The sequence below is a fragment of the Chrysemys picta genome, chromosome 10 (assembly GCF_011386835.1).
Source record: "Chrysemys picta bellii isolate R12L10 chromosome 10, ASM1138683v2, whole genome shotgun sequence".
Lineage (NCBI taxonomy): Eukaryota > Metazoa > Chordata > Testudines > Emydidae > Chrysemys > Chrysemys picta.
The window spans coordinates 16,879,687-16,903,186 of NC_088800.1; the positions used below are offsets into that span (position 1 = coordinate 16,879,687).

Sequence of the window (23,500 nt, forward strand, 5' to 3'; positions counted from 1 at the left end):
TTTTAGACTGTGTTTCTGTCATCTAATAAACCTCTGTTTTACTGGCTGGCCAAGAGTCATGTCTGACTGCAAAGTGGGGGTGCGTGCAGGACCTCTGGCTTCTCCAGGACCCCGCCTGGGCAGACTCGCTGTGGGAAGCGCATGGAGGGGCATATGCTGAATGCTCCAAGGTCAGACCCAGGAGGTGAAGACGTGTGAGCTTGCCCTGAAGACGGTCTGCTCTGAGGGAGAGGAGGCTCCCCAAAGTCCTGACTGGCTTTGTGGGGAGCAGTTCCAGAGCATCGCCCGGGACTTCGTGACAGGAGTGCCCCACCCACTCTTCACACATGTGGGTGTACTGCTGATCTGTCATGAGGGCACAGCCTGCCTGACTACTGGAGCAGGGCTTTGATGTTATGCCAGGGTCTAGCCCTATGTGAGTTTATGCCATAAATACATCAAGTCCCTCATTTAAGAAGGTTGCAGTTTTCAAGCACTCCCTCTCAATCACAAAGCCACTTACTTGAAAAGAAGTAATGCGGGTGACTTCTTTCTCTGGGGCATGCAGCTGTGCCCATTCCACAACATAGCTGTGAGGAGAAGACATGCAGAAAGAGTGGAGTCTTGCATCTTGTGCTAAAAATGAAAAGACTTTGACTTGGCCTGGGTTTCAGTGGAAGTGAGTTCCTTTCTCTGAATACGCCCTAGCTTTGGCCCCACAGGTTAGAATCTGGGCTCTGTGACTTTCAGCACTGTCTGCTGTGGTGGAAAGAGGAGCAACTATGAACTATAAGAAAGCTTGATTCATTATTGCCTCAGGCAGTCTACTGTTGCCATTAGAGAAGCGGTACTTAGTATAAGATTCCACCCTGCCTGATTCCAGTCTGCCTGTCCTTCAGAGGACATCAATGTGTTAAGTATATTACAAACATATTAATTTCACCAGGGACTTCATTGAAAGCATGTTAACCAAATTATTTTCTAGCTAACATGAATCATTACAAGGCAGACATAGGATGCAGTGAAAAAAAAAATAATCAGCATATTAGTGAGGGGGAAAAACCTTAAGAAATTCAGTGGTTGGGAAAAGCGGCCAAACATTTAGATGCTTTTCTGACCCTTTGAATATCTTGACTTTGCAGATTTGCCCTAGAAATCTTGTGAGCACAGCCTCTCGTGAAATTAACAGACTTGTCTTTTCCCATTTCTGGCCAGCTCCAGGAAGTGTAAAGACCTGCAGAAATGAAGGATAATGTGGGGAGGGGTGAAGTTAACCCAGACTTGTTTGAGCTTCAGAAAGTTTGGTTGTGGTTCAGTTCAAGTCAGTTTTTATCCTATCTGTGCTGCAGTTGTGCCAACCTAACCTCGGACGTAGACACGACTAGCTCAGTGGAAGAATGTTTCCGTCGACCTGGCCACTGCAGCTCAGGGAGGGAGGTTACCTACAGGGATGGGAAAACCCCTTCTGTTGGTGTTAGATGCATCTACACTACGGTGCTACAGCAGCACACTTACTGTGCCATAGCTGTGCTACTATACTGCTCACAATGTAAACATTTGCTATCTGCTTCCTCAAGAATACAGTGGGGTGGACCCCGGCACGGTGTGGGGCCCCATTGACTTCAATGGGCCTCTGCACAGACCCAGGGGGTTTATTCATGTGGTACATCATGCTAAATTAGGGACTTGGTATCTAACCCATGTTGTACCACTGCTTCATTGTTGAACTATGCGCAAATCATTTAATCTCATCTGTAAAATGGGCCTAATACTTTATCCCACACAGGGCTGTTATGAGGGTTAGGATTTAATTAATTAATATTTGTAAGCCACTTTGAGATCCTTGTCCGAGAGGCCCTATACAGAAGTTCAGTGTATTGGAGTCAGAGCTATTCTACTTTACTCTGCAGTGCTTTGGATTTCAAAATGTTTTCTGATATTATATTTTTGCGAAGCCACCACATGCATAACAGGGATGATGGAAATCATCCAGTACTGAGACCAAGTACAGTTAGACATCTGCAATGTAATAAATGACGTAATGACAGGACAATCAAATGCAACAAAATGAAAGTAGTAAATTGCAACAGAAAGTCTGGCAGGCCCATGAATGATGATGATCATCTAGGTTAATTCAATAGAGGATGCTCTCTGCTCTGCAATAAATCTGAAACACTGTGTTGGGGGAGTGTGTCTTTATAATGTTCAACAATAATCTGTGCAGAATCAACTTCAGCTCTGAAATGAAATGATATAATTTGCATTCCAATTATTCCAGTTGCAAGATGACTCGTTAGAATCCTAGTGTCCTGAAATATTGATAAGAAACATTAAATATGAAACAGAAGGGCTTAATTTTAAAGAGTCTGTAGTGAATATTTTGGAAAAGGCTTTAGAAACGAACATTCCACATGCCTGGCTAATCAAGTGAAAAACTATTTCCTTGGTAAGTATTACTTAAGGAGACATTGGGTGTCTTAAAGAGAAACTAAGAAAAATAGATGCATTGAAAGAATAAGAAAATAATTCTTGCAGATTTTACCAGCTTTCTCCTTTAGTAACTTTTAAATAGAGATGGGCCCAACCCACAAAATGTAGATTCAAGCTTCATACATCTCAAGGTTCTGAGGTGTTCAGACCTATGCCTTTGGATTAAACTACTATATACATAGTGGGCTTTTGCAAATTCTAGTTCCAGATTTCAAACACTACAAATCTGGGGATATTCAGACCTGGGGGAGGAGGGCTGATTCAATCATGTCTCTAATTTCTAACATGATGGGCAGTATTCTATTATATCGTGTTGGAAATTATTCACACCTAATATAGCACAACATCTTAACAAGGAATTGTGTCAAACTCATACAACATTTTGGCTTGACTGAGAAATTCTGATCTGGACATGCTAAGGAAGTGTCTCTTTCAGGTCAGGAGCCATGGGCTTGAGCAGACATGCGGAAGGGCCTTTGCACAATACGCACATTCAGTGTTCCTTGTTTTTAGCAGCAAGTCAGTTCATTTTCACAGTATTAAAATTCAGTAGAGGCAGAGTGCACCACAATTTAAAAAGGCCTTCAACAATGAATTAAGACAATTAAATTATTTCTCTACAAATGAGGCGTTATCCACCACCAGCAATTCAGGAGGGGAAATCTAGCCCAGCATTATTTATTGTATACAATGCTATTATTATTATTTATTATGTGCATTGTGGGTAAAGCCTAGGAGTCCAGTTATGGATCAGGACTTCTTTGTGCTAGGTGGTCTCCAAACACAGATTATGGATACATATTGCAGATTGCCTTCCTCTACTATTCACACGTCATTATGGAAATCAACAGCAATGTCATTAGTAGACAGAACTAATATTTTCGGAAGAAAAACACTGAACAATTTTTAAAGCATCCGCTGAAGAGAGGTTTGTTTTTTTCCTGGAGAAATGAACCCAGCTTATTATCGCTAAACTGTAACATTTTACACCTGAGTAGTGCTGAGAGAAGCCAGAAGGATGAAGATTTAGGAAGAAAAAATTCCTAAAAAACCCCCCCCGGCAATAATCATTTGGTACTAAAATACTTGTTAATTTTTTAAAAATGGCTAGCACCATCAAGAAACAGCCAAAAGAAAAAAATTATGAGAGGTTAAACAAAACAATATAACAAAATGTTAAACTCTGGAACTAAAAATATTTAAATCACTCTACACCTTATCTATATATCCTAGTCTCTAAATGTCCTGGTAACTAGACATAACAAAATTAATAACCTCTAATTATTCTCCCCATAAGACACACCTTAATTTCTGAGAATGACAAAAGATCAATGTTTATAGAAGTAGCAAACCATTTTTAGCTTCCACAGTCACAAAACTGCTGCATTGCTTGGGCTCTGTCTGCACTGGATGACCTTGAAATTGCCGGAGTCACGGCCAGCTTCTATCTTTGGTTCCAAACAACCACCTTCAATCTTACACAGTGTCATGTTCTCATTGTCTGGGCTTTGTACTTCCCTGCCATTGAAGGATTTTTCACATAAATTATACAGGAAATGAAGCAAAATGTAATTACCATCTCCAAAAGCACCAAGGCAGATAGATAGCAACCGACATGGAAAGCAGTTCAACAGTCAGTTTTCAATAAATGTCACTTGGTAGAATGGATATAAATGAAGCATATATCACCATACCACCCAGCCCCACAATTATATTATTATCGCATCATGCAGCCAAAAAGTTATAAGGTTATGGCTATTTCCAACTATCACTGTTAGCAGACTGCTCCAAAGGGACTTTCATTCTTTGCTTTTAAACCTCATTATATGGACTTCAAAATGTATCATCAAATAATATTATGCTGCATTAAATTGAGTTTTCCCAATGAAAACATTTCCACTAAGCTTGAATGAGACATTTGATAATCCATTAGCACACCTTTAACTTTTCAACATACTAGATTTTCTCATATTTTTTTTTATAATTCTCAAAAGAAAAAGACAATTATTTCTCACTTTGGAGTAGTCCAAATGGATGTGATTTGATTGATCTGAACAGAAGGCACATTACAGTGATGTATAACAACATTTTTGTCCTTGGAAGAACTCCAAATTAATTCATTCCCCTTTTACCTTTCAAGGTACAGCATGATATTTAACCCTAACTTAACATCATATTTATTTAAAAGAAGTTATTATGGGAGATCTGGGCTACAAATAACAGCATTAACAAGGGTTAGCAATAAAGTTCATCTATCCAAAATAGATTTTGCATGGAGAAAATTAGTGGTGACACAACTTCAATATAAAAGTCTGCATTTATGATTCAATAATCATGGAATTCACTGAGCAAGACCTTTAAAATGCAGAGGACACATTTTAAAAGGGATACATGTGTAATGCAAATGTTTTTTCTAGTCTTGTGTTGAAGATAGGTGTTTTCTTTTCCTGGCTTCCAGGTATCTAAGAGCTCACTAAGTTCACCCCATTCCCCTTACAAAAGTCTCCCAATGAAGGATACAACAGATAATAAACTGACAATATACATGATCTTAGCCAGAAAGCCAAGATGGCTGAAATGGGGATGAATTACATTTGTTACAAAACCCTGCAATGGGGTAAATGAGAGTACAGGTCAGATTTGGGCAGGAGAAAATAAACTTGTAATTTTGAATGGACTATTGCCTTCTTATGTCAGGTATAAATTTTTAAAGCAGTGTATTAAAATCAATGCAAGTCTCATAAATAAAATCCTGTGCATCTCTGTTATTTTACCACAGAACTTCTTTAATCAGTAAAAGCCTGTATAAGTCATATAGCACCCTATTAAGGAGAGCTGAAACTTATGTAAGGCCTTATCTTCACAGTTGGTTTTTAGTCACAGGTATACTATACTTATATAGCTCGCCAGTACAAATCCCTAGTGTAGACTCAGTTAATCAATATAAATAGAGACTCTGGTTCTATCCTTTCTCCAACAGCAACAGGGATCATTCATGCGATTTCACTTTGGATCTTGAGACATCCATGTGGCTATCTCATGTCCCCTCTGCAGGATGGAAGACCCCACCTCTCGGTAGAATGGATAACTGGGAATGCAGTAGATTGAAATTCATGGAGTTCTCAATACAATTTTGCCACCCACAATAGTTTTCTTCACTAGAATGTGAACTCTAGAGCAGGCCTGCACAACTCGTAAAACGGCGAGGGCCATATTACGCCAAAGAAAACAACTGAGGGCCAAACCCCCCCAAGCACCGCCAACCCCCCCCCAGCGCCACCCAGCCCCCCCGAAACACAACACACACACCCCAGCACCGCCCACCCCACGGAAACAACCTCCCCAGCGCCGCCACACCCCCCCCCCCCCGCGCGCCATCTGCTCCACGGAATTAATCCCTCTTCCCCAGCGCCGCCCCACCGAAACAGCAGTATTGAACCTCGGTAATATGTTATAGCGGCCCCTAAGGTAGTATAATTAAGGTAAAAGAAAAATGTCTTTTTGCTAGAAGTAGAATAAGATCTTCCCCCCACTTTGTAATTGATTGCCCTGTTGAATGACTGAGGTGTGAATGAGGAAGGCGTGGAAGGCAGGCACCTCTGGACAGCTGCAACGCTTGGAGAGGGCAGGGCCAGCTCTAGGATTTTTGCCGCCCCAAGCAAAAAAATTTTTGGCCGCCTCCCCTTTCTTTTTCGTGCCCCCGGCCCCACCCCAACTCCACCCCTTCCGAACCCCTTCCCCAAATCCCCAGCACCGCCTCCTCCCCTGGTGTGCCGCATTTCTCGCCCCCATTGCTTCCTACGGGCCCCCCGTGACGTCCTGCCCTAGCTCACCTCCACTCCGCCTGCTCCCCTGGGCATGCCACCGCTCTGCTTCTCCCCCGTCCCTCTCAGGCGAGGGAGAGCGGAGAAGCGGAGCAGCAGCGCGTTCAGGGGAGCAGGCGGAGCAGAGGTGAGCTAGGGTGGGGGGGCGCAGGAAGTAATGGGGGGGTTAGAGGAACTGCTCCCCACTCCAGCTCACCTCCGCTCCACCACCACCGCCTCCCCCGAGCACCCGCCGCTCGGCTTCTCCTCCCTCCCAGCCTTGCTGCGCGAAATAGCGGTTTTGCATGTGGCAAGCCTGGGAGGGAGGGGGGAGAAGCGGAGCAGCGGCGCATTCAGGGGAGTAGGCAGAGCGGAGGTGAGCTAAGGTGGGGGGGTGCAGGAAGTAACGGGGGGATAGAGGAACCACTCCCCGCTCCAGCTCACCTCCGCCGCCTCCCCCGAGCGCCCCGCCGCTTGGCTTCTCCTCCCTCCCAGCCTTGCTGTGCAAAACAGCTGTTTCGCGCGCAGCAAGCCTGGTAGGGAGGGAGAAGAAGTGGAGCAGTGGCGGCGCGCTCAGGGGAGCAGGTAGAGGCGGAACGGAGGCGAGCTGGGGCAGCGAGGGCACTTTTTTCCCATGCCCCGGAGTCGGCATCTATGATGGCCGGCGCCAGAATGCCGCCCCTAGAAATGTGCCGCCCCAAGCACCCGCTTGTTTTGCTGGTGCCTGGAGCCGGCCCTGGGAGAGGGGATGGAAGCAAGACCAGATCAGTAGAACAGGTCAGCAACCGACTCACCACTTGCCTCCTCAGCTCCCTTGCCCCGGCTCGCCTACTCACCCCCCGCCACTGCCCGCCCACTCGCCTCCTCAGCCCTCCACCCTCCCGGATCGCCTACTCATTCCCTGCCACTGCCCGCTCGCTCACCTACTCAGCCCCCCTCCCTCACCCGCCGCTTGTCTACTCACCCCCCCCCCCTCCGCCCGCGGGCCGCACAGTGAGCCCATCTACTCAACCCCCGCGGGCTGCACAATGAGCCCACACGGGCCGCATGTGGCCCCCGGGCCGCATGTTGTGCAGGCCTGCTCTAGAGCGTGTCCCTGATCTCATTGAAGTCAATGCAAAGTTTGCCACTGATTTCAATGGATTAGGATCAGATCTACACTTTGCTTTGAACTTGTATGTACTGTTCTTTAGACAGCAGTGAAGAAGGCTGTCAAAGTGTAATAATTTATGATCAGTCTTTTTATGCTTCACTTTGTCAATGAGAATTTCCTCCTTATCCATCTCTTGTAAAGTGTGTTTATTATGCCATTATGCCATTGGTACAACCATTATAAAAAAAGAACTAATAAAAATAACGTGTCAAGCGTGGGCTTAAAAAACCTAAAGAATTTTAAATAATAATACTTTATGCTTCAAATAGCTCCTTTCACCTGGGGATCTCAAGTACTTTATGAATACTAAGGAAAGCCTTAATGCACTCCTAATTTAACTGTTATTATCCAGATTACACAGACATGTAAATTGAAACACAGAGCAGTTATGTGATATACCCAAGGTCACACATGCAACTCAGAGGCTAAGCCTGAAATACCATGGGACTCAGTATCTCCATACATCTAGCCCAATGTATTAGCCACATTAAATACATGCTTCTTTTCCTCCTAAAGTACAATGGGCACACTTACTAACTTCTCTTTTACTGTTTATTATATTTACTGTATTTGTGATAATTCCCTATTTTAGAATAATATATTAGTAAGCGAAACATCTGTAATGGTCCCCACTCTAGGTGCTTTAGTTAACATTTTGTTCTTCATGTATGTTGAGTAGAGCTGTGCAGAGGACAAAAATTCTATTTCGCAAAGGATTTTCAAATGTCAAAATCTGGCTTCATTCCAAATCGGAGCAAAAACTTACCAAAAACAAAAAACAAAAAACCAACCACTAAAACTTTAAAATTCTCCACAAAGGAAAATATGAAATAATAATAATTTTGGGTTATTCAAAATGTTTTATTTTGATTTAATCAATTTAGACTTTATTTTATATTGTATTATAGTATAATGCAAAATAAAAATTCAAAACAAGAAATCAAAATATCTCATTCCCAAAATATTGAAAGGGAATGTGTGGATGTTCTCAAAACATTAAAAAAAATTAAACCAAAATTCCAGCAAAATTGACCTGATTTTCTGAAGCTTTTTGATTTTGACAGAACTGTATATTTTTATGCAATATGGCTCCTTCGAAGTTTCTCTGACCAGCTCTAATACTGAGTTATAAAACTAGACTGGTCAGTTTCATTTTTTGTTTATGGTTATCATTTCCTGTTTCTGTTACTCTCATGCAATTCTGTTGTTCTTTTCTGCCAAATATTATGGTAGCTTCCATATACATTGTTTAAAACAGCTTCACTGTTCTTGTTAAGATTGCTAAGATATCTCCCCCTCTGGAGCCTCCTTTTTAAATAAAACCTAGGTCTAATCTACACACAAATTGTACTGATTTAATTAAATCAAATTCTAACTTCATTTAGTTAAATCGGTGCAACCCTCTTGTGTGGATAACTTTCAATTGATTTAAGAGTAGGTAATATTGATGTAGGTTAATTTGGTAAGCAGTTTAAGGTGCCCACATAATTTAACTACGAATCAATTTAGCAACTGATTTAATTCAATCAGTGCAATTTGTGTTTGTAGACAAGCCCTGAAATTTGCATTCTAAACTAGAATACATTGTTCTCTTAAACAAAGAAGCTAAAAGATGGACCACAACTGTAAAGCGTGTAGTGGTGTGTATGTAATTTGTTCCCTTTTGACTAGCACTCATTGCCCTGTAGGAATGCCACCCGTAGCACTAAGGCAGTGGTTCTCAAACCTTCGTACTGGTGACCCCTTTCACACAGCAAGCCCCTGAGTGCAACCCCCCCATATAAATTAAAAATACTTTTTTTTATATTTAACACTCTTATAAATGCTGGAGGCAAAGTGGGGTTTGGAGGTGGAGGCGGACAGCTTGTGACCCCCACGTAATAACCTCACGACCTCAGTTTGAGAACCCTTGCACTAAGGTGATCAGATTACCATATGTCAATGAGCAAATCTACCAAAAAAAAAAATAGTGAAAGTTGGCCCTCTAGTTTTATTTTTGCCAATTAAACGATTTTCCTTTGGACTTTTAGCTCCATTATCATGTAATGAATCTTCTGTCGTTACAAACACAGATATTCCCTAAATCTGTGCAAATGCCACACACTCTGTTTGCCTCTGCATCCACTTTGGAAGGACTTCTTTGTTAATGAAGATGAATTAGCAATTTATTTTTCAATGTATCTGCATCTGTTGCAGTGACCTGAGCCTTTCCCCTCAACGTGATATGAGTCAGGTGCTGTGCAAACTGAGTCGTGAAGAAGAGGAGGCTTTTCTTAAGGTGTGATTTTGTGTGCTATGTGTCAAGGAGCTACGGCGGAGAAAGATATATGTAATTTTTATTTTTAAAAATGAATGTATATGTATGAATGGGTTGGATGGCTGAGAGGACAGGTAATATTCTACAGAGCCTTCCCTCTCTATGCCACAGTATCAGATTTGATCCAGCTGCTTGAAAGGCATTAGAATATGCTAATTTATATGAAATAAATTGGCAGTCAGATTCTTTGTCACAGGATGCAAATGTCCATAGCATAAATGTGGCCTTGTTACCAGTATCAACAGAAAAGCTAAGGAATTATTGGAGGTGGTCTCTCCTGATCAGAGCTAAGGCACCCTACTCAGACAAAGTGAGTTAGTTATTTAAGACATGATACGTGCCACAATTGGGTCACATTTAGGAAAAAAAAATCTGTTTTTGCAGAATCTTCTGTTAAATCTACCATAGTAAAGACACCAATGGTCTGCAGGGGTAGAAATCAACCACCTCTGCTTGGGATTTTGGTTTTTTTTTAGATTTTTATTAATTTTTCTACATTAAATTTTTTAAAAAAATCAGTTTACAAAGTATTTCATTATGTTTTGACCTTTTAAATTAAAAAATAATTAAATTTTTTCAAGGAAATTTCAAAATGAAAAGTGGCCTTTTTTGTTTACAATTAAACTGTTTGGTGAATTTGAATGTTTTGGAATAAAAAAAAGGGTTTGGCTAAAAATGTTGCCCCAGCCAAGTGTAGGCTGATTAGTCATTTCACTATGAGAAACAGTTCTGGCTATGATTCTACTCCATTGATTGTGAAGGATCAGCACTTAGATATTACTGTCACGGGCAGCAGTAATTCATAAATAAATACATGGATAGATTTTCTGAAGAGCATTTTATCCACGTAAATATTTGCTGGTCTAAAAGCCATCCAGATTTCTCATTAAGGCACAGATGCATATTGTGATGTTGTGCAGTCTATATGGTTTTATAAAAATAAAAGTGAATGTAATGTAACTGGGATATGCTTCGTGCAAAAGGTCTCTTGTAAGGTATCATTACAAAGCTCATAATCTACTGAGTGTGATCATCCTATTTGTAGAAATGTACCACACTTGTATCTAAAACTAGAAATATAAAACATAACTCTGAGGGCCTATTGTAATTATGTAAAGTGTGGGCCATTAAGGATGGTTTGGAATCTTGATGACTCCCATTGTCTGCAGATGGCCGTATTTACCTGTGAGTCTTCCTGTATATGTGTGTGCTGGCAAGTGAGTAATGAAGTCCTGCAGTGACATGTGATCATGTCACCTGAACTGGAATCCATCTTTAACCTGGTGCTTTTCCAGTGAGCGGGAGTGGAAACCCAGAGGGACAAAGGGTTCCCGCCTTATGCAAAAGATATATAAAGGGGTGGAAGAGAACAAAGGGGAGAGAGGAGCCATCATGAAGAATCACCTAGCTATCACCTGAGCTGCAACAAGAGCTGTACCAGGGGAAAGAATTGTGCCCAGGCCTGGAAGGTGTCCAGTCTGAGAAAAAACTTACTGAAGCATCTCTGAGGGTGAGATTATCTGTATTCAGTTTGATTAGGCATAGATATGCGCATTTTATTTTATTTTGCTTGGTGACTTACTTTGTTCTGTCTGTTACTACTTTGAACCACTTAAATCCTACTGTCTGTATTTAATAAAATCACTTTTTATTTAGTAATTTACTCAGAGTATGTATTAATACCTGGGGGAGCAAACAGCTGTGCATATCTCTCTATCAGTGTTATAGAGGGCGAACAATTTATGAGTTTGCCCTGCATAAGCCTTATGCAGGGTAAAATGGATTTATCTGGGTTTAGACCCCATTGGGAGTTGGGCATCTGAGTGCTAAAGACAGCACACTACTGTGAGCTGTTTTCAGGTAAACTTGCAGCTTTGGGACAAGTGATTCAGACCCTGGGTCTGTGTTGGAGTCAGACGGGAGTGTCTGGCTCAGCAAGACAGGGTGCTGGAGTCCTGAGCTGGCAGGGAAAACAGAAGCAGGGGTAGTCTTTGCCCATCGGGTGGCAGCTCCCAAGGGGGTTTCTGTGGTCCAACCTGTCACACATATGTCTCCATAGTCAATTCTACATTTTTATCTCTTTTTACTGGAGGATTTTGGGAAGGTCCTTGGAGTACAAATCAGTCAGCTACATAAACAATTCTGAGAAATGATCAACTTGTTTTGCTCTCTGACAGTCTCTGATCCTGTAGAGTAAGCAGAAAGCTCCACCATGTGGCAAAACGATTTCTTTGTACATAAAATACCTGCTATGATGTATGGTTAATTCAAACACCAATAAACCAGACTGAGTTTAGTTTTTTAAAATATAGCTATTTCTCCTTGTTACTCATTTTCTGTAAGTTGCTGGCAGCAAGCAGCCTGACTCCAACTATGATTTTGCAGCTCCAATATAATTCTACCGTACAAAATGCACTGCAAGGCTGACAAGAGGATAAAAATATTAATTGCACAAAAAAATTCATGTGACTGTCCAGTAACTTTTAAATGTCAGACTAGCATTTAAACTCGCCATCTAAAGAGGATGGACAGTTAGTTCAAAAGAAAACTACCAGAACTAGAGCTTATGTTTAATGTGAAGCAAACAAACAAAACAGAAGCAAACACACATCCCATAACATTTTATTGGCCTTTTCTGTTCTTTTATTAGGTATATAGGCTGCCTTGTTTTCTCTTCAAAAAGTTTTTTTTTAGTTTAATATTAGAAATATTAAGAATATCAGATCCTGACTTCCCTCTCTTTTGATGGAGGACATTGGTAAGCTCTTTGGAGTACAGATCTATAAAATATATAAATAATAATAATATATACTCAGTGCAGAAAACGTGTGTGATGTAGAGGTGGCAGGGCCAAACCTGAGTGAATGGTACTGCAACCTGGTGCCTTCTTCCTCCCCCCTTTTCTATCATGACCACGGAACCATCAGAAGGCTTGATGTACCACCACCACCCCCAGACTTTCTGGGGGAACATTTCTTCTTGGTTGAAAACCTCTGTTCTAAGGGTGAGCGAGAGTGGGGAGGGGCATGCTGAAGTTTTGCCTAGGATGGCAGATTGTCATGAGTGGTGAGGAGTATAAAGCAGACCTGGAGTGCAAACAGTACATTATACAAAATATTTATGGCAGTGTGCTCAGAAGGTGAATGAAACTTTTAGCTACTTTAGACCTTATAGTGGCAGAGTATTTTGAATACCTCTCTCCCAGACTGTGACTTTAATCCACTATCCACTTAATATGGAAAATCTACTCTACTAAAATTTTGTACGGGGATACATGCAATGTTGAATGCCTGTTTTCTCTTGGGTAGAGAAATCAGACAAGAGCTGTAACACAACAAATTCAGAAATACAGACATTCAGCTCCTTTGTTTAAAAACCAGAAACTAATCTGATTTTGGTGTAATCTGATTTAGAATCTGTAACATGATCTAATATGAAGCTACTATATCAGTGAGATTAGCAACATCCATTTCTCAGAGAAGGAAATGCATTAGCTTAATCCAGACATACACAGTGACAAAGCAGTTGGAATCTGGAAGGCATTTAGCCTCTCTTATTTGGGATGGCATCCCATAATTGCAATATTTTTCTAAAGTATTTAAAATTAACATGATTAATCATAGCTCAGTTATGAATCAAATGACTTTGAAAGGTAAAGTTTCCTTTCCTACCCATAATGGTACCTGCTCTGAAGTGGGAGTGGGTACCTGGTGCTCTCTGATCCATTTTGACTAGGTTCTTCCTCTTTTTCCAGCTTCTCAGTGAAATGCCAGCAAGGATGCTGTTCAGAATACTGATTACATCTCCAGCTCTCAGTCAATGACCATGGCCCAGAAGACAAAACAATAAATTCTGATTAATAGTCATGGTTAATATTTCACAAATCTCCAGGCAGGAAACTTTATCCTACATTTATTAGCCAAAGAAAAGGTGTGTGTGTGTGGGGGGGTAGTTTTTGGTGGTGGACTGTGGCATCAAATTATTTTAGTGGTCTCCTGGTCTGCAGGACACAACTTTAAAGAACAAAGGAATGTGAGGATGCAACAATCACCAAACAAATTAACAACCAATCGACCAACCAACCAGAATGGGAAGAAATAGGCCACATTGCTCCTAACACTGAAACTTGGATGTTCAGGAAGCAAGAACTCATACCCAGTCAAAACCCATCTAGAAGGAACTCCAGTATATCCCTGGTCCTGAAACAAACAGGTTTTTTTGGTCCTTTCAAGTACCAAGATCTCAGAATCTCTTGAAATGCCCAGATTAGAGGATGGTTTCCTAGGCATGAGCAGACAGTCCATGAGCTCTCTGTAGTACCACACGTAAGGCGGGTACACCCCTCAGGTTCCAGGCTCAGAGCTTCAGGTGCTCAATGCATGAGTGCTTGAGAGGGCCCTGGCATAGAAGGTCCCAAGGAAAGAGTTGAACTGACATCTGTGGGAGTCTGGAAAACCATGAGTGACAGGGTCTTTACATTTCTGATAACTACTCAATAACTCACTGATTTAGATCTCATTCTCCTGTATCCAACCAGCAGCTGCTTAGTCAGTCAACCAGTCTTGCTCTTTTGCCTAAATGCAGTTGGTTTTGGTCATTAAATTCTTTTTGTTGCGAGATGCTTTGAACAGGGATCATACTTGTTGAGTGTTTAGAGAGTGAAACACAATAAATAAGTAAGTAAGTAAGTAACACAATTTCTTGATCTGGGAGAGCCTTGCTTCAATTAGGATTTTTTGGGGCACTTTTTTGTTCATCTCTGGCATTACTGCTATGTGATATAGGTTCTGTTGTCACTTTCAATGGTGACCAGATCCAAAGGGAATCTTAGGAGAAGAGAGAAAAATCCTTCCTTTAACTGCTTGCCACTACAGGAAGTTGTTGTGATGAGATTCTTGTGACAGCCATTTGCCTTGAGCACTGAGGATGGTGCAGACTATAATCTGGTTCTCGATTGTGAACATTCCTTTGATAAACCAGGAAAGTTTATACAGTGCAGGGGCCCAACATCACCATGGAACAGTTTCCACACAGGCCACCATCTGACCATTGGCCTAGGAGAAGATCCCTAAAGAGTTCCCAAATGAGCAAGATTTGTGAAATCTTTTCTTGAGCAACTGAATTATTACCAGAGGTGCTTTGAGCAGGGGGTTGGACTAGATGACCTCTTGAGGTCCCTTCCAACTCTGATATTCTATTCTATGTGTCCAGCACAATGCTTCTAGGGGAGCCAGTTCCCCAGAGGGAAATGGAGAACTTCTTTGAAAATGGCTGAAAAGCAGTGGGGTTCGCATTTTAGATGCCCCATCAGTGTTTTACAGATCCTATCTAGTATGACTGGGCTATAAGAGAAATAAAAACTATCTAAATAGTGGTAATTTGGGTACCTTGCTGATTTGTACTGGGAGTGAAAAACTGAGAAGCAGAAGGGATGCTGAAAGGAGTCATCTGGTCTTGGTAATGGGTCACATTTTTGCAAAATGCAGACACATACAGCGCATGTGAGGTCATGATGTGCAGCCACGTAGGGCAAGCAATACATTCATTGCATACCTAGATTATGCACCACGGGGTTAGCCAATAAGCGTTTTTCTCCTACCATGGTCCAGCCCGGAAACCCACAGTGAAGGGATCCCCAGCGTGCAGCCTGGGACTGTGGGACCGCTGTGTCCCCTGAACTCTCTCCAGCCTGAAATGTCTCTTACAATACCTTGCTAGTGACCAGCAGAAAACCCCTCTAGGTGCTGTTATCACTCAGCACAACAGCATGTGGAAACTCCACAGCCAGCTAGATTGCATGAATGCTCCCAGAGCCACTCATGCATCACACAGAGAAAGACACCAGAGCCAAATCCTCCCCCCAGCTCCCAGCACTGTACCTCAAGATGAGAAGTGCAAATTTATTAATTGGTTCACCACTTGATCAATGGAAAATGGACATACACCAGACTTTGCAAAACCTGAGCAGATTTGCCACACACTTCATACAAACTCACTGGTAAAGATAAACAGTAAAACAAATTTATTGACTACGAAAGATGGATTTTAAGTGATATTAAGTGCTAGGCAAAAAGTCATAGTTAGTTACCAAAGTAAAATAAAATATGAGCATGCAGTCTATACTCTCAACCCTATTAAACTGGGCAACATCTAGATTAAGCAGTTTTTCTCACCCCACTGGATACTGCAGTCCTTAGTACACAGATTTCACCCTTGAAATCTGGGCCAGTCCCCTCAGTCGGAGTCTTCAGGGTGCCCTTGCTGCTTGCAGCATAGGTGGGTGAAGGAGAAAGGCCCAGCATGTGGCCTCTGTGTCTGTTTTATACCCTCAGTCCATCTGTTTGAAAAACACAAGTCCAGGCATGTCTGGGGGCATTGCTGAGTCTCCAGGCAAAGTTGAGCAATTCCCCTAGTGTGGCTTCATGCAGGTGAGTCATTGAATTGTAGCTCCCTTGCTGGACAATGGTTGTTGATGGGTTGTTTAACACGCCGCCTGGGTGTTGGCTACTTTCCTTTCTGTTGCCTCTGGGGAGCTAATATCTGGCTGATTCCCCAATTTACAGCATGTTTTAGTGACCACCATACAACACAATTCTCATAACTTCATATGCATTAATGATATACATATATGGATAGAGAAATGACTTTCAGCAGATCATAACCTTTCCCCTGATACCTCACATGGCATGCTTTATATGTAAGATCACAATCACATATAAATGAGGAACATGGTGGTTACAGGGCATTCCCCCAAGGTACAGAATATCACACCCACTACACTTGGGCAGCTGTCAACACTCATACTCCATGATGCCTGCTTCTCTGCTTCCCAGGACCACTTCCTAGAGTGCCTGGCTTGCGAGCATTCTATGTCTTCTCCCCAGCCCTCTCTCAACTTCTGGTCACCAGCCCATCTCCAAGGCTCCTTTTTAGGACAGACATAACAGCCAGAGCTCATTCCCTTCAGATCTTCCAGTGGAAAGTCTCAGAGTCTCCCTGGGCCTTTACCTGCACTTAGCAACAAGCAGCTGTTTTACAGGCTGGATCCTTTTCCCTGAAGACCTTTTTGTAGGCTGTAGTTGTATGATCCTCTGGGGCACTACAAATTCCAGAATGCCTGTTTTTATAAGGCAGCACTTGGAGAAGGGATAAGTTGGATCCAGGCCTTATCTGAAACCTATCCCGTAACAGAGGGTTTGGAGAGAAAGTATGAGCATGGTTTGCTGGCAGTTGGGAGGGGGAGCAGCAGTTAGAAGAAAGAGAGGTGGGATATATGAATCAAAGCAATCTGGCTGAACTGGAAGGAAGGAAGAAAGGATGTGTCAGAAAGGGGAAGGAGAAGAGAGAGATGAAAATTTATAACTCAGGTTAGTCTGGATCAATTTAAAATAAATAGTTAAGCTTTACAAGGCCTGTCAAAGATTTAGCTCAAGAGTAATGGCTGAGTTTCAAGAGTCAATGTGCTGCTATGGAAGAAATTGGTATTAGAAGTTTATGGTAACAGTAGTTACGACAGTCAGTAAATATTGACCCATATAACAAGGGTGTTCACCTTTGCGAATCTGATCAAAGTCAGGTGGCTGTGGCAAGGAAATAAAGTTGGGTGTTTTGGTTTGGTTCTGCCAATACTTCAGTCACTGTGTGTCACGCTTATTACAGAAAGAAAGGTCCTTCCTCCTTCTCTTTAGTACTATCCTCAGTGAATATGCCTGGACTGCCCACTAGGTGGCTGCAGAGACTATAAGATTACAACCAAAGACATAGTTTGTAAAATCAAAATTATCGATGCTACTGGGGCTGTGGGGAGAAGAGAGCTCTTCCAGGAGATGGGAATTGGATCAGCCAATCAGAGGGCTCACATGCGCTAGAGGGCTGAAACTTCTCTGCCATCATAAGACTGGCTCCAGCCCCAGCCCAAATCACATCACTTGTGTAAAAATTGTGAGAGTTGGCAACATTGCCTTGAACCATGTGAGTACATTAAAAAGATCTGATTTTGAAACCATCTCTGAAGCTATTATGAGAATCTGAATGTAGGCATGTCTTGTTTGTCTTTTAAAGACATGCTCAGATATGAATTCACCGAACGGAGACACTGAAATTAGATACACCTGCCCCCACCTGCTTCATTGTCACCCATTAGGGACATTGCAGCAAATTCTGCAGTGGAGTTTCTAAAAGTGTGTAAATTATATCACTCTATTAGTAGTGCAAAAATAGCCGCAGAACATTCAGTGTACACCAAGGTCCCAGGTCCAGGTCCCAGGCACAGTGGCTGGCTGTACAACAGTATTGTGATTAACATATTAGGGGTACAGCTGGTCAAACGTTTAGATTGAAAAATTCTTAATTTTCATGTAAAAAATAAATAAATTGAACTTGAAATTTTCCATTTCCATGAGAAAATATCTATGCTGACAACATTTTTCTATTTTCCAATTGGGAGAATCTAACCACATTGTTTTTGATTTGCATTTTGAAATTAAATCAATGTGTTGATTTGAAGACACAATTCACTTAGTTTCAACTTAAAATTTCATTTCATTTTGGACTCCCCCTATTCCTCCCCAGCCCCTGCCCTCCCTGTGCCCAGCAGCAAGAGCTCAGAACACTGGAGTAGACCTTAGCCAGCCCCATAGGACAGGTGCTGCTACTGCAGGATGAGTGCCGGGCAGGCTTCCTCTGCAACTATCTGCCGCAACCCGGATCTCCCACTCCCCGGGGGCAGCACCCAGTACCAGCTCCCTGATGGGTAGGACCTGTCCCGCTTTAGCCACTGGGAACGTTAGGAGATCTATTGGGAGGAGGAATATATTTTACTATATGTCAAGAAATAAGCAACATTGTCCACAACAAAAACACACTTAAAACTGGAAGCTTTTTATGTTGCAGAGATTGATTAAAGTCAATGTACTACTTTCAATGTGGGAAGAATCCTTTTATGTGTTAAATTATTATTACAGAGAACACATAAATCCTATTGATAGCTATTTATTTTATAAATACATAAATGTGTGTGTGTATCAAACTGATGAAAAAGACAACTGATTCAGGCACCATATATGACATATTTCATTATATCATATTTAGAAAAATATAGAAGTAATATGCTATTACATCATATATAGATGTTTTCAAAAATGTACCTCTCTTGTCTAATTAGACTGTACATTATAAGGGTTAGAGACTGGTCTCTTTACTATGGGTTGATCCAAAGCTATTTGAAATCAATGGAAATTCTTCCATTGATTTCAATGGGTTTTGGATCAGGGAATATGTGTTTGTACAAAGGGCACAAAAGGCCATGAATGTTGGCTGGGCAATACTGTAATACAAATAATGAAAAAATAATAGTTATGATCAACATCTTAACATTTCTGTACACATTTACGTTTGACTACCTTTCAAAATTTGAAGAAAGTGCTGCTAAAAACAGCAGATTGTCCAAAACTAGTTTGTTAAATCCCTAGCTCAACAGGAACACCATTTTAATCACTCTGCCTGCAGGAAGCATTTTTTAAAAACAAGACACTGGATAATATTAGATAAAAAAATACTGAAGGTATACCTTGAAAGTAACCTAAAGAATGTTGATGTCTTTGGTACAGCTCAACAACTGTCTACCAGCACTTTTCCAGACTCATAAATCTGCTATCAAGGACAGATTAGGTGCTTAAGACTTTCTTTTTATGTGAGCAAGCGACTGATGCCAAGGACAGGTATATTTTAAATGGCATTGCAGTATCTAGTGTTGATATCAGTGTTGATTCCAGCCACTCCTCACTGGAGTCTGTTTTACCTGATGGTGCAATTCTTGCGTCGTCTGTGTCATCTGGTGCAAGTATTCCAGGTCCAAGCCCCTGTATTAGAACCAGTCAAAAACATTTTTATTTTTGTCGGAATGATTTTCCAATACGAAAATTTCAGTTTTTCTGAAAAATTGTGATTTTCTGTTGGGTAAAAGAAAACTAATGGCTCGCTGGCTGCCCCCAGGGAGGCTCATCAATTTAACTTTCTGCCAGTGACACTGACAAAAGCTTTTGTGGAGGGTTTTGAAGGCTGAGTGCTTGGGCTCTGTCTTTCCAGCCCCAGAACGGTGAGGGGAGGAAGAAAGGCCAGGCACCTGGGTTCTCTAGCTCCCAGAGCTCCAGGGGAGGCTGAGTGTCCAGGCTCTCGCCTCTCTGGCACCCAGATTCTTGCCCTTTTCCTAAATGACAGCAGCTGTCCTGGTGGGCATCTGAGAAGCAGAAAAATTGCATTTCAGTTCTTCCAAAATAGATTTTTTCTATAAACCCTCTCTGTGAAATATTTCACATTGGAACATTTCATCCTGGTTCAGGAGGACATTTGTGAACTGCACATTTTTTCATGGAAACAGATTCCTCTTTCTAGTCAGCTCTACCCTGGACTGGCTGCCTCCACCCTCTCCCAAGCTCTCAGAATAGCGGGTGTGTCAGGAGCGAGAAGGGATGTGCTGGGACCATGGTGGCGCTTCATTCAATGACACCACACCCAGCTCTTCCCTTGCATGGCTCTCTGTGAAAACCAAGTGCAGAGAGCCCTGCCTGCTGGCCTATTCATTTTGATCAGGGATGAGGGGGGCCGGTATCTGCATGTGGATTTAGGGAGGAACAGTCCAGCCCTTATTTGGCTAAACCTCCACCAAGCGGAACACCAATGTTAGCAGCTATGAGAAAATCCAAGACAAATTGGAGCATCTGGTATTTTCAGCTCTTCTTTTAAGGAACTTGGGCTATACAGAATGAGCTGTTTTCTGGCAGATTTCCATTAAAAGCAGAGCATTTATATTGTAGGAGAATTCAGCGGGAGCCCTCATATTCCCACCACCCACTCCCGCTCCCCTACTGAAAAAAAGTGATAAGGTCAGCAATCTCTTAGACTATCCCAGGCATAGTGGGACATCTGATTATCTTCTCAAGAATTTAGGCGCATATATAGTTACAGAATGTGGATTAGAAGCTATTTTCTGGCAGATTTCCATAAATACCAGACAGTATGAGGAGGTTCTTTTGGCAAGATCCTTTTCTCTCCCTTCTATAGAAGATATATTGTCTTCCCTGACACACATAATTGTGCTAATGAAAGACAACCAAGATTGTCAATGAATCTGCTGATCAGAGAAACATCTAACCCTCATTCTCTTTAAACGTTTTCCATGTGTCTGCATTTTTATTACAACAATTTCACACATTTGGAAGTGGGCTGTGATGAGCATCACTGAAAATAGGAAGATTTTATAGTACCAATTATAAGAAGATGGCGCTCTGCAGTCTGCCTGACAAGATTGTGTAGGTTAAACCCTCTGGGCCCACGGTTACAAACATAGCTGTCCCCCAAAATAATTAAACCACATTTCTATCACATTGTACGCATGGGACCTCACCATATCCCCAAAACTGCTGCAGCTTTGGTCACACCAACACTATAGTAATGGGTCAAAATTAAAATAGAATGGGAGGGAGGAGACTATCTATAACACAAGATTGAGCTCTCATGTAAACATGAATTGTAATTTGGTTCCCCAACATAGTGGTTTTATAGGCCCTAATTCAGTTAAGCATTTAAGCAAATGTTTAAATCCCACTGATTTCTGGGACCATGATGCAGATGGCCCCTTAGAACAAGGAAGGTTGTGTAGGCTTGTTTAGAGTTCAGATGTCTAATTAGAAAATTGTGACTGCACACCTATGTGAGATAATGCAAAAGGGGCCAAGGACTGCTTGGCTATAAGAACATTCAGCTGACTACGTTCACTTTAGGATACTGCAATTTATAAATATGGGATGGATTTATTTTCTTTATTTTTTTAGTAAATTACAAGATATAGATGCATTATACTTGCATCTCCATTATATAATTCAACTATTTACTATGAATATTAATTTCTTCTACTGCCAAATTTCTACATTCTTCTCATTTATTCCCTCTCCAAATCATCCCTCCCACTTCTACCTCTATCCTCCTGATTAAAGGGTAGGAAAGAGAGACACAATGCTTGCTGTCTGTCAGTCAGCTCTTACTGGCAGATGGAAAAGAGCTAAGAGCACCAAGTACACCTCCTTGCAAGGGCAAGATGTGGTGCACCCATATTGGACTAATACTACATTTGCTCTTAGCTGAAAGGAATTCCAATGAAATTTTAGGAGATCATTTTTCCTCTGGTGTCTCATAGGTTTTAAAAACCCTGTTTAGTCTATATATAATTTCCTAAATATTGTAGCTGTCATAAAGAATCATATTGCTTAAGCAATTAATGCTAATTATGTCCTTATTTTTTTTCTTGGCAACAAATATTGTATACATCGTTTAATATCATTGGCATTACTGAAGATAGTCTTGCTAGTTCTCTTTATCTGAATGGGTAGGAATTAGCTATTGGGGAAGAAAAAAATGCTTATTGTCAGCTGTGATGACATTCTTTTTTTGAAAATAGCCTGGTTTTGAAATAAGATTTATTTAACATTATATCCAAAAAGTTACTAGCAATTCCATCCTATATTTTAGAGAAGGGTCTAAAAACCTAAAACCTCAATCTGAACACTCCCAAACTTTTTAAAGCTACAAATCTGGACCTGATTTTATGATTCAAGCTTCTCTCTATATTTTGTTTAAACAAACATAGTACAGAAGGCATCAGTATAGTATTAAATCCCATTCTTAAAAACAATAAATATAATTTCTTGTATGATAACTTGAAAAGATAGACATGGTGGGAAGAAAAATTACTAGAATTGAAGAGAAAATAATTTCCATCCTTTAGGAAATGCCAACATTTCAAAATCTGTAAATTTATCATGGAATGAAAATTCTGAAAATTTAGGAAATTAGGAAACATTGAAACATTGTATTTCAATGATGTCAAAATATTTCATTACAATAAGACAAAATGTTTCATTTTAATGTCGAAACAACAATATTAAACATAATATTAAAATAAATATTGTAATATAAATGCCACAATGAAACAAAATGATAAGGTAAAAGTGGAATGTTTCCCTTATAAAAACAAAACATGTCATCAAAACAAATTCAGGAAGTTGAAATGATTTCAACACTTCGTTGAAATTTTTCTCAAAAGCTACACAGTCCCGTAGAACATTTCCATTCTGAAAAACCCCCCTGCATTTTCTGATGAAAAATGATTCCTTTGAAAATGTTCCAACCAGCTCTAATAATCACATTAATTAATACAATAAGGTGCCATCTAATAAATTGGTACAAGGAAATAAAGTTCAGTGACTTATCTTATGAATTCCTTAGATTGTGAGCTTCCAGGATCAGGGACCATGTTTCCTTAAATGCACCCCAAAAGTTCAGAAAGCACTCATCAGGGACTACTGTAAATAATAATTGTGAAAAGACGGAGACCTATACAATGTACACTGGACAGGTAAATGGATCCCCTTTAAGAATAAAAGTTACCTTACAAGAGATGAATAGCAAATGGCCCATGTGGTAACAGAGAAATTTCCCTATGCCACTCTAGTTTTTCATCTTCTGAGTTATTACCTGGTTTTAAACGGCGCAGAAAAGCAAAATAACATTTCTAAGTGGCTCAGCAGGCTTGATGGCATTAGCAGTATTGTGCTATGTACATTTGTAATCTTATTGTGTACCCATTTGTGACCGTTTCAGTGAATATGCTACAAAAACAGTAATCACATTAGTAGCTTGCAAGATTTCATTAATGGAGAGTGATATCAATACATTTCTGCTAGGTCATTTCTTTGGTTTTCA

The 23,500-nt window shown here is 41.0% G+C and overlaps 1 protein-coding gene across 1 annotated transcript in view; it reads right to left on the reverse strand.

The window, feature by feature from the left end:
* The window catches only part of TMC3 (transmembrane channel like 3), a 131,537-nt gene that overhangs the window by 59,471 nt on the left and 48,566 nt on the right, over positions 1-23,500 (reverse strand). The window contains exons 5-6 of the mRNA XM_065559335.1: positions 13,450-23,100; positions 503-615 (exon numbers count right to left, since the gene is read on the reverse strand). The gene's annotated coding sequence lies outside the window, so the exon portion shown is untranslated. The remainder of the gene's footprint in view (positions 1-502; positions 616-13,449; positions 23,101-23,500) is intronic.